Source organism: Pelodiscus sinensis, chromosome 8 (genome assembly GCF_052426305.1).
Source record: "Pelodiscus sinensis isolate ZL-2025 chromosome 8, ASM5242630v1, whole genome shotgun sequence".
In the NCBI taxonomy this organism is placed as follows: Eukaryota; Metazoa; Chordata; order Testudines; family Trionychidae; genus Pelodiscus; species Pelodiscus sinensis.
In genome coordinates this window covers 51,572,093-51,584,270 of record NC_143059.1, presented here as the reverse complement: position 1 = coordinate 51,584,270, position 12,178 = coordinate 51,572,093, and the positions used below count along the sequence as shown (strand labels likewise).

General features: G+C 39.1%; 1 long non-coding RNA gene across 1 annotated transcript; it reads left to right on the top strand.

Annotated features, from left to right (window-relative positions):
* Positions 1–306: 306 nt before the first annotated feature.
* LOC142830432 (uncharacterized) lies at positions 307–4,953 on the top strand. The gene is made up of 2 exons (XR_012905665.2): positions 307–2,532; positions 3,898–4,953. It is a non-coding gene; the product is annotated as an uncharacterized LOC142830432 (long non-coding RNA).
* Positions 4,954–12,178: the final 7,225 nt, after the last annotated feature.

Genomic DNA, 12,178 nt, shown 5'->3' with positions numbered 1-12,178 from the left:
CTATTTTTTTCTGTAGAACAAGAAAAATAATTACCTCTGCCTACATTACTTCCTTCAGACCCTCTGAGAGCAATCACTGCATGTGACCTTCGAGTGCCAAAAAATGGCTTTTATCCACAATCTGGTTATTCCACTTCTCTCAACATTTTTAGAACAGTCTAATTTCTGCATAGTGTCCATTAAATGTATATCTTACATTAAATGGACCTCCTGACTCGTTTGTCCACCAAAACAAAATAGACTCTTTTCCTTCAGAAGAAGAGAAGCTCAAGCTATGTACATAAACTCAAAAAGGAAATACGGTTTATCAGATAAATGCTCAAAAGCCAGTCATGCATCCAAAATTTGCCAACATTGTTTAATAATTAACTGGATTTTTAAAAGCTGGCTGAAGGTTTTAGATCAAGAGCTTGTGCTTATTATAAGGAATACAATTTAGTCAGTTGGTTTAGAAGTGTTTTACCAAAGTAAACTAGGATACAATCTTTCATTTTTTCATTTTTTATTGTTCTCTCAAAAGTATTCACATACTTCATGGGCCTATAGCCCTTCACAGTTAAATACAGAAATAAAGACTTCATGCCTGATTCTCCATTGCCTTGTACTTTCCATAGCCATTTCCACCTGGACAAAGGAAGGGGAAAATAGATATAAAAGGATGGCCCACGAAAGCTCATCATCTAATAAACCATCTTGTTAGTCTTTAAAGTGCTACATTGTCCTGCATTTTGCTTCACCTACCCCAGACTAACACGGCTACATTTATATCACTATTCTGGTTTGGTGACATCTTATGTTGCACATGGATTGCACTGGTGCAAACAATGACAGCACAAGTAAGTGAAGAAACAGGATCAATGGGTTAAGTTTTCACACCATAAGCACCTCTTACTGATTATGCAAAACAATTCTAATACTGCACCCCATCTACCTCCTCACTACATCACCACAATCCTCTGCCCCCAAAAAACAACAAGCCTCATATATTACTCTCTCTCATACATGCACACACACACAAAATGCAGTTGTTTACTATAACTAATTAAATGAGCTTGTTTAGCTTAAAAGTCAGCTCCCACATGTCCTCTATTGAGACTATTAAGACAACAAACCACTTGTTTAAAAGTTTCAGTGTTACTGGTTAATCTGACATTCTGATTTATAGGATTTATTTTCTTTAAATCTTAACTACCTTTGAGCTTCTAGCATTTCCTGCCTGGATTCCAGTGCTCTGAAAGGGAAATTTCCCCATATGCAGAAGATCATCAAGAGGACTGTATGCTACCTAAAATAAGGCTTAAGTAGTATTTATGAAGACTTGTAATTAGGGCTGGTCAAAATTTTTCTTTTAAAGCTATTTTTGGATACAAATGAATACAACATCTGTTGTTGTCCAAAACTAAAAAAAAAACCCAAACTCCAAAAGACATCAGATGCCTTCAGCCAAAGTATTTTGACTGAATACCGAAATATTTTGATTTGCAAATGCTGCCATGGTCCCTAGTGGGAATTATGGTTTAGTTGTCTCACGTCCTATATGAGCTGAAGTCCCTGACTAGATCACCTGCTCATTCAAATCTCATCTTGAAAGTCTTCCCTTCCACAAAGACTACCAATGCTGGTCTTTCACTTCAAGATATTTCACTTATTTATATATTAGAAGATTTACCTGGTGTTGTTTGAGCCCTTAATTAATTTTGGGGTTTTGGAAAATAAAATGAAAATGTACATGCTTCATTTAAACCTTGCTCTGGAGTCGGGGGTGTGAATGAGGGATTCAGTATGCAGGCTGCCCCAGGGAGAAAGGACAATCCCTGCCCCCTCTCAGTGCAGCAGTTTGAGAGGGGCCAGGTGAGAAGCACCTCTCTGTGGCCACTGCAGCTCCAGTAGATGCACCCTCCCCTCCCCGCTGTGTGTCCCGCAGCTGGGACCCCTTGTGCTTTCTGGCCAGCACGAGGAATGCAGAAAACTATGTACTTTCCCCTCACTCCCTGACAAAGAGGAACAGCCAGCAATGTTCCCATAGGAATTCCTGAGGGTGGGCTCAGGGCTGGGGCAGTCCTGGATGGGGGTGCCCCCAGCCAACCCTTTTCACCTCCCTGGTTGATTCTGTACGGTTTTCTAGCAATCCCATTCCAGACACATCCTATTTTCCTAACACAGTTAAACCCTTATCTTGCTTTAAGTTATAAGAGGAAGCTGTATACTGGATTTGGTGGTTCCAAGTCTTATCAGTTAGGAGGAGTTCTTGAGCAAACCGAGTGACACACTCTCTCAAATAGATAGTAGATTTATGTGAATATGTATAACAATTAATGAGTAACTAGAGGAAAAAAAATCTGTAATGTAGCTTTGTCTGTGGGAAAATGTGCCTCAAACATCCAATTGCTTTTCTCTCAACTTTCTGTGTCTGTTTGCCTTCCACTGTGTTTTCAGTCTTTTTCAGCTCTTGGTTAAGGGACTTGGATTTCAGTCTTGATTATTCCACAGCTTGTATCTCTCCCTGTGGAATACTTCAGTAACTTCGATCAGGTGAGGCATCTGAATTAACAGTCACCTGATTTAATTACAAGGGACTGGCAGCAGGTGGTTTTCAGTGAAAAGTCTTGGAATGTGGATTTCATTTCTCTCATTAGCTACCAGACACTCACCTGTCTCACTTTCAGGTCACACTCCAAGACGCATCCGTTTTCCTACGTTTTTGTATGCCGGGCAACAATTTTATAAGCAGGATGGTGAGAGAGAGTGATGTTTCCAGTGGGAGCAGAGTTAGGTCAAGACACCGTTTCTGAAGAGTCTCCTTTATTTTAAATTATGGAAACAGACAATGGTCTTGATTTTTGGGAAACTGGATCCTTTTTGTTATTTGTATATTTATAATGATTTTACATGTTCTCAGAGCATTGGATGAGGACATTTTCAGAAGATGAGATAAATGAACAAGCATTTGCCAGTTTAGCAGCATGCACACCTGTGTTGCTATTAAAAACATTAAAAATAAATTATGAGAAAAACAACGTTTCATGTGCTGGTGGCATTGTCCTCATGCTAACAGAAGGCAGATTCATTATAATGGAGTTTCACCTACTTATGCCAGTGGCAAAGTTGGCCAAAATATCTACACAGAGGTTTATTCATCTACCCCATTATGTTTTTAATATATGAAAACAAAACATATTGAATTAAGAAACACACAAATGAAAATAAGAACCAAGTGAATGTGAACGTTTTAAAAATTGAACAGTTAATAGGTCTAATTTTTTTTAAAAAAATTAAGATTGAATTATTTCTACAAGAATATTAATGAGGATTAAAGGATGCAAAGAAAATAAAGAAAATGTTTTGCTAACTGTTGACTGAGACTTCAAAATCTTAATTCAGAGTGAATTGTACTTATGATCAGAGTCACTCATTAAATTTTTGCCAGGGAAGGCTTTCATCTACTATAAAAATATTGTTAGAGGTGAAAAAAAATGTGGAATGTTCATACAAGAAGATATTATTCAAAAAGTACCAGAGCACCAAGTCTTAGCCGTAGAAATGCAATTGATACGGCACATCAGAATCCTGACATCTGCAAAAAGGAATAGATTCACAGCCACTCTGATACATTTAGGACTGCAACTATGTATAGCAGGGCTGGATTCAGAGGCCCTAAACTATGACAAGTGTTAGAAGTCAATACCATAAAAAATAAATTTATTATTTTCACAGAAAGGACATTGAACATATAAAAAGAAAAATGATTCTTTTCATATGAATAAATAAAAAAACATTTGATTAATATTGTTATAGAATTAAATTTCTTCAGATGATATATCAAATATATTTACAAATGTTTATTCTGATTTAATTTTCACTATTAAACAATGATTTGTCAAATTTATTCTCTTCAAGGTCAACTTGACCTAAGTCCATCAGAGGATCACCTGCAAATTCAAGCATGTGAAGCAGGGATAGTGCATGAAGCAGAAAACAATGTGTTCACTAAAATATACAATTACATGTATTTATAGATGAAAAGAAGAAAGAACACATTAACACTTCAAAAATGAAGAAAAACAGGAATGAAGGTTCTATATGACTGAGCGTGCTGGACCGTAAACAAAAGATGGCAGCCTTCCAGCTTTTACCAGCCAAGAGGGATGCTATACATGATGTCACTCCTAGGACTAGTCTCATAGAACTTTGGGCTTGGCAGGAGTGCTTCACAACACTGCCATCTCCAACTTCACGTTTTTTTACACTTTATCAGCTGTGAGATCATTTATTTATTTAAATAAGTTATAATGCGACGAACAGAATTTTATCAGTAACAGCTGGCCAACAAAATGCTGCCTTAGGCTAGCAGACTTACTTTTACAAATACTAATTTTAAAGGTGTAATCAGCATTTTTTTCTCAGCCATGGCATCCTGCCTGGTAATAATGAACACTTAGTGAAGAGTAAGGGTAGGTAGAATAAGGATATTTGCGTAGCCAGATGTGTATATTTTTGTCATATTTGAACAAAATGTCTATATTTAGAGAGAATCTCTCATATCTCATTTATCAATCAATTTTTATGAAGTCTGAATTAGAGCCCTTTTCCCCCTTTTTTATATGCCCCTCATTTTGTGAGGCCCTAAACACTGTCTAAGTTATCTTGTGCATTAATTCATACTGATGTGTAGAGAAAATTGCATGTTCTTCTGAATAGGGCAGTGGACTGAAGTGAAACACTAGCTCCATTGAAGTCAATGCAAATGCTTCCACTGATTTCAGCGGGACCAGGATTTCACCCCTAACTTCTATTCTGGCTTTGTCACTTGCCTGTCATTACTTCATCTGCTGCCCTTGACCTTGGAGTAATCACTTCACTTCTCTGTATCTTAGATTTCTTCCAGTAAAATGAGTCTAATGATATTTTGCAAAGTGCTTTGAAATGTATTAATAAAAGTTAATTATCGCAGATTATCCTAGTTTATAGAGCTCCTTATGTGGGTTCTCATTTCTAAAAGGAAATACCTCCAAATGTCATCATTTTTGTGCAGAAGAAGTTGTAATTGCATTAAAACACAAATACTCAACATCTCATGTTGATATATATACAAAGTATTCTTAAATCGAATTCTTAAGTTCTCATGCAGCATTTTTCATACTTTATCTATCTGTAAATTTCTATTATCATAAATGGAAATATTTTTTTCATGAGCTTTATGTGTGTGTGTGTGTGTGTGTGTGTGTGTATACATGGGTAGGTGGGTGTGCTGAAATTGATATTTACCAATAAAAATCTAATCCTTCCATTCCTTTCTTTAAAATTTTTGTCAACTTCCCTTTCTGGAACCATCTAAAAATTCTAGGAATGTCAGTAACAACTGTGTTTAATCAAGATAATGGACTTAATTTAATAAAGTAACATTTATACATAAGGAAGTTTGTAGGACCAATATTTTAAAAAGGGGGAAAACAGAAAACAATAACGCTTGGGAAAAGAAAGATAATTTTATTACTCTAAAGAGAAAGTGATTTTTAGGATTTGGTAGAGCTGGCCCAAACTGGAACCTAGTTCAAACCCACTCACACTTTGGAGAAATCTGGATCTAAACCTGGTCAGAAATTTGCAGCTTGCCTATATATCTATCTGAGGGATTTTTTTTTTTTTTGCAGATCAATCAGAGAAGGAGGAAGAATGTCAATAATTGCAAAGACAATGACCATTTGCAAAATTATGAACTCAATCTGCATCTTGATCATTTCAAAGTTTAGGGATATTCATGTCAAGAACTGTAACTTGGATCCAATTTTGATTTTCAGCTCACCTGATAATGCTGGAACCCATGAATGACAAGCATCCCAGTTTGAATCTTGGCTCCAGTCAGCTAATAGCAGACTCCACCGACTGATTAATTAGTCTAGTGTTAAAGACCACGTGGCAAACAACTTCTGACTCAATTTTAGCTTAATTAGAGCTGGCAAAAGTTAAACTATCACCTCATGAAACTACTTTCTAAAAATCTTCCCAAAATTTGGATGAAGGCTGAAAAACTGAAACACTATGCTATTAAATCATTCCAAGACTTGTGGGGTGACAGGACAAAGTCTGCCAATCCATGACAATATGTGAACTCACGTGATTGTGACTTTTGCATTTGTTGTAGGCTGTAATGTTTGATGTTGAATGTTTGTTGAAAGATGGAAGGAAATAAATTGCTGTCAAAATAAGTTTGGGAGTGTGTTACGCTGAAATGCACAGAGTGAAGTGTGATTTGAAAGTGTCAGGGGTGATATGAAATGATGGAATGAGTATGTGTTCTTACAAAAGAGTGTACCATGGAGACAGAGAAGAAAATGATGAACCTACTGCTTGAGAATTTTTCTTTACTTCATAAAATCAACATGGAAATCAAAATATCACTTCTGTATTTACAACGTAGTGCATGTGAAGGGAGACAAAGGCAAGCTGAATTTTTGTCCAGGTAGTATTTTTAATTTAAACAAGGAGAGAAAGGTGTAATGTGTGTTCTACAGAAATTATATAAATATTTTTCATAATAAAAAAGATGTTTTCAAAAGCTCATAAATGAATTCACATATAATTGCATGTTCACTGTACCTCAGACTTGTGTACTGTTGAAACATGTCTGCGTAAGAATTAAATTTCTTACTCACATGTGGGAGATCCACAGTAACAATGTACCCAACTCACATACATACAAATCTAAACACTTCTGTGAAACAGCAAACAAAACCATTGCCAAATGATCTGTAGCATTACTCAGGTTCCTCACCTTCTCTCAAGGGTGCCGTGGCAGCTTCTCATGCCAGCTGTGAAATCCATTGCAGCTGTCCTGGTTTAATTTCATACTACAGTACATAGTTTATTTTTCAACTATTCTTCTTATGCACAGTTTGTGAAAAGCTATGGACTATACAATAAATGATAGGCATGGCACCTCACTGAACTGTGATTTTTAAAATAGCAGGAGTTTCTGCAATATTGGAATATTCATCTCAGAAAAAAAGAAAAACCTTTAACTAAATAAATTAGATCTAGACACAGATTTGGGGCTAGTGGTGTTCAATAATTCAGCTGGATCATACATGCATTTCTGGATCTACTGAGTCACTTCCTTACTTCAGGTCTCACCTTAAATATATCCACTTTCGGTTTAGCCTATTTCCAATATTAAATTCCCCCCATATTTCCTTTCCTATAGCGATACCTACTTCTGTCCTCCTGTTTCTATAGCTTACCTCCAGAAATAATTACATCTCTGTAGTTTTAAGGCTCATTTGCATCTTGTACTAATGTGGATACACTAGGAGTTAACCCCATTTTTAACAATTCTTGGGTTCCTCTGAGTGCAAGGACTGCATGAAGCTAGTGCTACTAGTCACCTCATGGAATGCAACAGGAAGTGGGCTATGACACACCCTGATCAGGAGCACATATCGCACTTTCTTAAGCTTGGCACAGCTGCTGTATCCTTTCCTCTGCACGCCAGACACCATGGAACACCGCTGAAGCGATCCTTTTCTGCAGCACAGTCAACATGCAGAACTGCCTATGAGGCACGATTTAAGGCCATGTCTTCACTAAATGAAAGATCAACGCTGCTGCAATCAATCCTCTGGAGTTCAATTTAGAGAGTCTAGTTAAGACTCACTAAATCAATCTTAGAGGGCTCCCCCATTGGCATCCAGTACTTTTGTATTTGCTTCCATCAGCCTCCCAGTATTGGGATGGATGGTGGGGAAACTCAAAACAAGGTACATCAACTCCAGCTATGTAAATAACATTGCTGGAGTTGCGTATCTTGATTCAACCTTCCTTTTTATGGTAGTCCCTCTCTTTCTCCATTTTTTATACAACCATTTCTTTCTGTTTGTACAAATTACTTAACACCCAGCTCTTAAAGATAACTGGCTTGATTCTGTAATACATTTCTCCTCTTAAACCCCTGACAGTCTTAAACCCCTGATAGGCTGGACATTTTAGATGTCAAAAGGTGGAATTTTAGATGTCAAAAGGTAGGATGTTTATCAGACACTTTAAACTCCATGTAAAAGAGACCACTAATCAGAGGCTATTCTTAAATTCCATAACAGACTACAACAATAGCACTTTATGGGCAAATCTACACAGCAGGGATAACGCCAAAATAAGCTACGTGTAGCTTAACTAGAAATAACTTATTTCGGCTTTTGGAGCTGGCTACACAGCAAGAAGTCCGAGAAAGAGCACTCTTCTTCTGACTTCCCTTACTCATTGTAAAATGAGTGTTACAGGAATCTGACTCTGGCTATGTCTACACTGCAGAGAAAAGTCAGAAAAAGATATGCAAATTGTGAATCACAATTTGCGTATCTTTTTCTGCTTTTTTTCTGAAAGAGGCTTTTCCAAAATTTGGCCCGTCTACACGGGGCCAAATTTCAGAAAAAACTCCTCTTTTGGAACATCCCTTATTCCTCTCACCAAAAGGAATACAGGGATGCTGCAAGAACATGTCCACTTTTTGGAAACTGTTCTGAAAAAGCAGATGCGTTCCTTGGACATGGCAGACCTTTCTGGGATACCTCTGGTATCCCAGAAAAGCTCTGCAGTCTAGACATAGCCCAAGTAAGAAGTCCTCCAGCTCAACATTATTTTGACATTATGTTGAAATAACTGCTTGAAGTGTAGATGCAGACTATTTCATTTCAGAAGAACATTAGTTATTCTGAAATAACGCTGCTGGGTAGACGTACCCTATGAAACTGCTCATGTTTGTTGTTCTTTTTTTTTAAAAAATAATTTGTTACATTTTAAGCCAAGATGAACAAGATCTGTTTTTACCTACACTGCTGTACAATTAACACTTGTTCAATGGTCTTCTATATTATTTAAATCTAATGAAATTATACCACTGCTTTACCTTCACAGATCACTAGTACAGATAAACAAAGAATGAAAGTGTCTCTGTAAATTAACTGGCCTTCAGTCCTGCTTACTAGTAGCTAATCAGCAACTTAGCACAAATTATGCCCAATAGGTAAAGCATTGCCTACATTATTCTAGTATTGATCCCCATTTCATAAGGCATCTTTAAGACAGGAGTTGAATGTACCATGGAAAAATTTGCTCTTTATATGCTCATCTACCATGGATGAATGACTATGCTTTAGGCCTATCCTTCTTCTTTTGAGGTACAAAAGTCCAGAAAAACAAGGAAGAATCCTGTAAAATAAAGTGACTAGCAGTTCTGAATTTTACTTAGCAGACTATTGCCTTCATGACAGAGCATAAGTGTCTTGACACATATCATTGCCCAAGAGTTGCATTAAAAACATACTATATGGTGCCAATTGCCCATAAATTTTTGTTCCTTAAGATGTTAGTGCCCTCTGGTGGTAGAGATTTTTCTGTATTTAGATCATTTTAAGATCCGTTATTTTACCCCAGGTTGGTTTTATTGCTGCTAATTTTTGTAATTTGTGAGAAAAGCTGTCTACACAAAAGTGTTTGCCATGTACTTATGCAATATGAAGAAGAGAGCAATTTCTGCTGCAAATGGAAACAATGCAACCAACAGAAAAAAAAACCTCACAGATTAGAGTCTGAATACTGACAGATAACAACCTAATACAGTAGTAGAAAAAGCAGGTTTTTAGTTTCCCTATTTTCTTTTCTTCCTCTCAGATCTGGGAAACTATTATGGTATTTTACCGCAAATGTAAGAGATTCACTCAGGAAGAAATTGATGTAACTCTTTATATTCATTTATGTTTCTCCCATTAGAGACATTGCATGATAAAAATTTTTAGAAAATAAATGTGTAGACCTGATTTACCAAAATATTTTGTATCATTTGGTTTAAAAATAAATATATAAATTAAAGAAATCCCTAACCAGAGATGTTCTGCAACTTTCCAGTTCCTGATTCTTTACTGTATATCAGCTATATATCCTCAAAATGTAAGGGGTTTAAACTTACATATAGCCTGTTTTAATGAGTGGATTACAGGCAAAGGGCAAAAGTGCTACATTGTTCTTTCACTGCAAAAATTTCAGGTGTGCTGGGTGCATTTGGCTAAGGCATAGATATGACCTAGGCATTTGACAAACAACTAAGATCTTCCTCTTCTAATCCTTTCAAGTGAGAAGATATCTTGACAGTAAAGAGAGACATTGCTCACAATGTGATACTTGGAAACATCTGCCATCTCCTGAGAGCTTGAGAAGAAGTAGAAAAGAAGCTTATGAAAATACAAAATCATCATGGATTATATATTAATGAATGCAACAAGTTTTCCAGTAGAGCCCACTATGTTACTTCGCAAATACACTGCTGCTTGCTCTTCTTTGTATTCAGAAAGAGAAGAGAAGCCAAGAAAGCATGGAGTAGCACAATTGCTTGTCTTTTACAAGAGTAGGAAGGTAGCCTGGGAACCTCTGAAAAAATACTCAGTTTATTGCATGGAGTTTCTATAGCATGGGACAGCCTGTGACAGCTATATAAACATCACTATGTAAATATCACAATGCAAAATACCAAAGAGAGCAAAGAAAGGAAGACCCTTTTTTTCCAAATACCCCTAGCAACTTTCACATCTGAGTTTTCCAATGTGAGTGCACTGTCCATGTTTTTCAAGATAACAGCTAATTTCCTCATATAGTGTGGTGTGTTTGGAAGAGCTCTTCTCTCTCAAGACTCAAGGAAGCTCAGGAGAAATGAAAAAGCCAATACATTTTTTCCTCGTTCCATCTTTTTTCTTTTCCTCAAAAGAATCCTCAGAAACTGAGCCATCTATTCTAGACAGGACATTCATGATTCTGCTTCTCCTAGGCCTAATTCAGCTCCAGGAGTTGCTTGGGCAACCCCTATAAAAGCTGTATACAGGCAGTCCCCGACTTACGCAGATCCAACTTACGTCGGATCCGCACTTACGAACGGGGCTCTCTCGCCCCGGAGCTCGCAGGCAGTGGGACCGCCCAGAGCACAGCTGTCCCGCCACCTCGACCTCCGGGGCGAGAAAAGCTGCTCCGGGTGCCCCTGGTCTGCTGGGGACTGTCTCCAGCAGACCAGGGACACCTAGAGCAAAGCCGAGGAGGCGGAAGGGTCCCACGCCTCTGAGGCTTTGCTCTGGCAAAGCCGGGGAGGCGCGGGACTCCGCCACCACTGCGGCTTTGCTCCCGGTGTCCCTGGTCTGCTGGAGACGGTCCCCAGCAGACCAGAGGCACCGGGAGCAAATCCGCAGCGGCGGCGGGTTCCCGCGCCTCCCCGGCTTTGCCAAGGCAAAGCCTCAGAGGCGTGGGACCCCTCCACCTCCCCGGCTTTGCTCCAGGTGTCCCTGGTCTGCTGGGGACCGTCTCCAGCAGACTAGGGACACCTGGAGCAAAGCCGGGGAGGCGGAGGGGTCCCGCGCCTCTGAGGCTTTGCTCTGGCAAAGCATCAGAGCTGCGGCACCCCGCCGCCGCTGCGGCTTTGCTCCCCGTGTCCCTGGTCTGCTGGGGGGGGGGCACAGCAAGTGCACCCCCCCCCCCCAGCAGACCAGGCTTTTGTTGTGGACCCTGGGGTAGAGCAGCTGGGGTGCTGCCGGATTGGTCCCGCAGGGACCTACCTGGCAGCCCAGCTGTTCTGTCCCAGGCTCGAGATTCAGCCGTTGTTGAAACTGATCAGTGGCTGATTCCAGGAAGCTGGGGGCAGAGCAATTCTGCCTCCAGCTTCCTGTAGTCAGCCCCTGGTCAGTTTCAGAAGCAGCTGCTGAATCTGGAGCCAGTTCCAACTTACATACAAATTCAACTTAAGAACAAACCTATAGTCCCTATCTTGTACGTAACCCGGGGACTGCCTGTATATGCAAAAGAGGTAAAATGTGGCCTTTGGGCCACAAGTGAAAATGAGTGAGAAAAATTAGCAGGCTGCCCCTATTTATTTGTTCAAATGATGACTAAATTTAGGAAGAGATTTTAGGTCCAGCTGTACTTGAGGAAACTGAGGATATAGAAGATGCTAAAGGTGGGAGACAGCTCACTTTTACACTACCCAGAACCTGAGCCTGGGTCACTGCCAGTCTAGACCTCAGAAAGAAATCAGAGAAGTCTTATGGTAGCTGTCACAAGTGAGCTGGCCATTTTAAGAAGCACCTGGACCTAGCTGCATCTAACAGACCTAATAAGCTTTCCAGCAGGTAGAGGAGATGCTGAAGGATCT